This window comes from Balaenoptera acutorostrata, chromosome 6 (assembly GCF_949987535.1).
Source record: "Balaenoptera acutorostrata chromosome 6, mBalAcu1.1, whole genome shotgun sequence".
NCBI classification, from domain to species: domain Eukaryota; kingdom Metazoa; phylum Chordata; class Mammalia; order Artiodactyla; family Balaenopteridae; genus Balaenoptera; species Balaenoptera acutorostrata.
In genome coordinates, this window is record NC_080069.1 from 97,106,780 (window position 1) to 97,112,109 (window position 5,330).

Below are 5,330 nucleotides of genomic sequence, written 5' to 3' on the forward strand. Positions count from 1 at the left end.
CTTGTGCATCACAATCTCAGGATATAGAATACAGAAGTCTGTATTTTTAATAAACTACCAATGTAATTATTGCATGTCTTCTATCCCTAACTTATGAGCTAGAAGAGGAAATTGAAAAGCTAAACTCACAATTGTAAACCCACTCCAGCTAGTACTGACACACTTGTTGCCCTACCTCTAATTATCTCTTACTTTGTATGATAATACTACATAGACTCCTTAAACCCACATCTCTTCTGGATTACTCCAGGTATTAAAAAGTAAAATGGACAGGACCAATCGGACAGAGATTGAGTTCATTCTACAGGGACTTTCTGAGTACCCAAGAGCCGAAAAACTCCTTTTTGTGATGTGCTTGGTGATGTACCTGGTAATCCTCCTGGGGAACAGCACCTAGATCATCCTCACTCTCCTGGATTCCTGCCTTCACACCCCTATGTACTTCTTCCTTGGTAATCTTTCCTTCCTTGACATTTGGTACACATCCTCTTTTATCCCCTCATCGCTGATACACTTTCTATCAGAGAAAAAAAACCATCTCCTTCACTAGATGTGTTGTTCAGATGTCTGTCTCTTACACTATGGGGTCTACAGAGTGTGTGCTCCTAGCAGTGATGGCATATAACTATTATGTAGGCATCTGCATCCCTTTGAGATACACCATCATCATGAGCAAGGCACTTTGTATTCAGATGGCAGCTCCCTCCTGGGGATTGGGCTTTCTCAACTCATTGACAGAAACAATTGTAGCAATACGGTCACCCTTCTGTGGAAAAAATGTCATCAATCATTTTGTTTGTGAAATATTGGCTTTTGTCAAGCTGGCTTGCACAGATATTTCCTTGAATGTGATTACTAAAATGTTGAGCGATGTAATATTTTTGTTTGCTCCATTACTGTTGGTATCTCCTACATTTTCATCCTTTCTACTGTACTAAGAATCAATTCAGCTGGGGGAAGAAAAAAGGCTTTTTCCACCTGCTCAGCCCACATAACAGTGGTGACTGTGTTTTATGGGTCAATCCTCTTAATGTATATGAAGCCAAATTCCAAAGACTCTGCTTCTGACAAACTGATTGCCCTGTTCTATGGAGTAGTCACACTCATGCTCAATCCTACCATGCTCAATGACTGAAGAATACAGAGGTCCATTGAGCTATGAGAAAATTGGCAGCTAGACTGGTTCTGGAGGAAAGGATGAGGAACTTACATCTTTGAGTTTATGCGCAAAATAAGCTCTTATATTGGAGGCAAAGTTTTTTGTTTTGTTTTTTTTTTAATTAATTAATTTATTTATTTTTAGCTGTGTTGGGTCTTTGTTTCTGTGCGAGGGCTTTCTCCAGTTGCGGCAAGCGGGGGCCACTCCTCATCGCGGTGCGCGGGCCTCACTATCGCGGCCTCTCTTGCTGCAGAGCACAGGCTCCAGACACGCAGGCTCAGTAATTGTGGCTCACGGGCCCAGCTGCTCTGCGGCATGTGGGATCTTCCCAGACCAGGGCTCGAACCCATGTCCCCTGCATTGGCAGGCAGATTCTCAACCACTGCGCCACCAGGGAAGCCCCCAGTTGCTGGTTTTGAATTTATTTTCTCATTTGATTGTCACAACAACTTCATAATGTAGACATTGCTGTATCCGTCTTCAAAGCACACAGAGGTCAAGTTCAGTTTTCCAAGGTCACGCAGCTCAGAGTGAAAGAACAGGAATTCAATCCTGAGTTCCCTGGTTTTACTGCCCATGATTTTCCGTAATACCACATTACCACTCCTGTTGCAGCAATAACTAAACTGACAAGTACTGACATAGTAAATAAGACATGAAAATATTTTTCCACAAATTTTTATTTCTTCAACACGAGTATGTAGAATATTAGGTAGAATAATATGCTTTATGACTTTAATTGAGGATCAGGTTGTGATTTATTTTATTTTATTGTGCTAATGAGGGTTCAGTGGAAGAGATAATGAATAGGATTTTTAAATTAATACCCATTCCCATCTGAACATTGCTTCTCACTTTGTTCACAAACCTTTTTATTTATCATAATATGTTCCAATTGCTTCTTTAATACAGAGGCATTCTATGTGTTGACTTTAAAAGGAATTGATTATTTCCTATATGGAATAAACCATTAACCTTGACTTCCAATCTCTCCTTTTTATTGCATTTAATAAGAAATAAGTAATGTTAACTCCATCTTACTATTAAATGTATTAAAATAACCAATTATGAAATACTAGTCATAGGCAATAAAAGAATGAGAAAACCACAGTTACCTAGTATGTGTACTACTGAAGTTTACTCAAATCAGGCCGACAAAACCACAATATTAATGCCTATAATCCTATCAAAAGCCTTAAGAGGTCTTCACAAAGTGAAGGCATAATCACAGGCTTATAGATATTTGGTGAAGTCTGTTGCAGAAAAGTATCCACTTGGAGATAATAAACCCAAGCCCAGATAACAGAAAATTTTAAAAGGAATACAAACTTTACTTAGAAGGGTTCCACATAGAAATAGAACTTTTGAGTCTTGGATAATTTCTATCTCTTCATCCATAGATCAGATTCACCCTGGCCTTATGGAGACAGTGAATGAAGACAGATGAGCGAGTATGACTAGCTGAAATTAATAATTGCCTTAAGTCTCATCACTGTATTAGCTATTACTTATGCATACTTGTGATACTCTCTTCCATTCTCTCACCCTTCTATTACTCCTCCAATGGCCACAGACCATAGCCTTCAAAGATTATTATTAATGATTGGTCAATCTATTGACCCCAATCTAAATACCTGTCTTGATGAGGTTGTCACTCTTTGGACAGACTAGATAAACCTTTGTTATGATTTCCTCACATGCCCTAAAATTAATTCCATTACATCTTCTATCTCTTTCTTCTACACAAATGGGCAGCCCTCAACTTGGGTCCAAGCCATCACAACAATTTTACTGGCATTGTTAACAATTCCATGAAAAAAAGCAAATAAGTTTTGTACATTTATCCATCTGGTCCAGAGGGGGAATACAAATGCTATGAAATATTCTGAGTGTACATTTTTAATTCCTTGTATATTATGGTTTATATAATAAGATATTTCACATATTTCAACACTTACACCCATTTAGTGGGCTTTGGGTATTACAAATTCTATAATATAAATATCATGTCTTTTCTTTCTAAGTGCTAATGAGTTCATTTGTACCCTTGGATTTAAGGAACCACATGTCAGGGAATAGAAGGATTAAAAAGGGTACTAGTAGTTTCACTGAAGCACCCTTGGAATGTACAAAAAAAATTGCAGCATCCTAAGACCAAAAACATACCACTAAACTCTCTGATATTTTTTTTTCATGACTGGCACTCCTCCACTCCACTTCTAATCAGGATATATTTCTACAGATCTTTACATTTGTATATAGACATTCACATCATACACACATATCTGCACATACAAACATATCCACACATTTAAAACAAAGCCACACATTTACAGAATACGTAACTGTTTCCATTAAATTTAGCTATGCTGAAAAAGTGGTTATATTAGTTTGCTAAGGCTGCCATAACAAAACATCACAGACTGGGTGACTTACAAAATAGAAATTTATTTGCTCACAGTTCTGGAAGCTAGAAGTCCAGAATTAGGACGTCGGCAAGTCTGATTTCTTCTGAGGCCTCTCCTTAGCTTGTAGTCACCTTCTCATTATGTCCTTTCCTCTGTGTGTGAGCACAGCTGGTGTATGTATGTGTGTCCAAATTTTCTCTTCTCATAATGATACAACTCAGCTTATATAAGGGCCTACACTAACGGCGTCATTTTAATTTAACCACCTTTATAAAGGTCATATCACCAAATGCAGACACATTCTGAGGTACTAGGTATATAGGGGGGAGGGAGGAATGGGGGGTTATACCTTCAGCATAAGAGTTTTGAAGAGACACAATTCAGCCTAAAACAGAGGTCAATAACAAATTAGCTAAAAATCTACTAAAGTTATTACATTTGTATATTACATGTATACAATTTTGAGTACTTAACAATATACTAAAAATCTTTAAAGTTATATTTACAATGAGGTACCACCTCACACCAGAAGGATAAGCTGGGACGAAGTAAGAGAGTGACATGGACATATATACACTACCGAATGTAAAATAGCTAGTGAGAAGCAGCCACATAGCACAGGGAGATCAACTCAGTGCTTCATGACCACCTAGAGGGGTGGGATAGGGAGGGTGGGAGGCAGACCCAAGAGGGAGGAGATATGGGGATATATGTATATGTATAGCTGTTTGACTTGTTATAAAGCAGAAACTAACACACCATTGTAAAGCAATTATACTCCAATAAAGATGTTAAAAAAAAAATGATGTCTTGGTGTGCTACAGAAGTATAAATGACAAGCAATTCAGAATCAAGGAATCATTTGCAGGAGAGGTGAGACCTAAACTGATTCTTAATTTGTGAGTAAGAATTTGAGAGAGAAGTAATATAGGGAAGGATATTCCAAGAAGAGGAAAATAACATCAATGGTGAAAGATAAGAAATGGCATGATGAACACAGGAAAAGAAAATAACTCAGCATCACAAGAACCTAACTAAAGATGCATATGGAGGTTAGCGGAAGATGAAACTAAACAAACCAAAGCAAAGAGGGCCTCATTTGCCATAAGTGTCAATCAGGGCTTAGTTACAAATGACAGAGTATCTTCTGGATGATTTAAGCAGAAAGGAATTATTTCATTTACTATTATTATTAAATGATAGCACGGGGGTGTTATCATTCCTTCTCAAGAAACTTATGTTTTCCAAATCACAAATCCTAAGAAAAATTGAGAAACTGGAAAAACAGTAAAAGCTTTCAAAATAAACTTTCTGAAGGAAAACCCTCTAGAGGCCAAGTATTAAATAAGTATATCAATATTATAATGATAGTGTATTTGCCCAGCAAGTTTGAACACATGGGTACATCAAAACAGGGGACTTGCCTTTCTTTCCTTGAGACCTTGATTCTACAACCCTGTGAGGCGGGAAAACACTTCTGGTGTTCTCCTCTGAGGAGAAATATGCACATTAAAATTTCTATTTGCTTTAATTAATTTTCTAGCTGAAATTTATAAATGTGATATAAGACTAGAACCTAGATCAGTATTCCCAGAGAGTTTATGGAAGCAGTTGGACTCAAGCTGTGAGAAAAAACAAAATTAGAGTCTGAGTATACAGGATAGCCTGTGGGTCAAACATAATATGCCTGACTTCAGAGGTTTTCCACCTACTTGGAATTCTTATGGGGGGAAAAAGTCCTATGAGCTGCTGTATGGGAACTA

The 5,330-nt window shown here is 37.5% G+C and overlaps 1 pseudogene; it reads left to right on the top strand.

The window, feature by feature from the left end:
* Nucleotides 1–265: 265 nt before the first annotated feature.
* LOC102999266 (olfactory receptor 13D1-like) lies at nt 266–1,218 on the top strand (annotated as a pseudogene).
* The last annotated feature ends 4,112 nt before the right edge of the window (nt 1,219–5,330 follow it).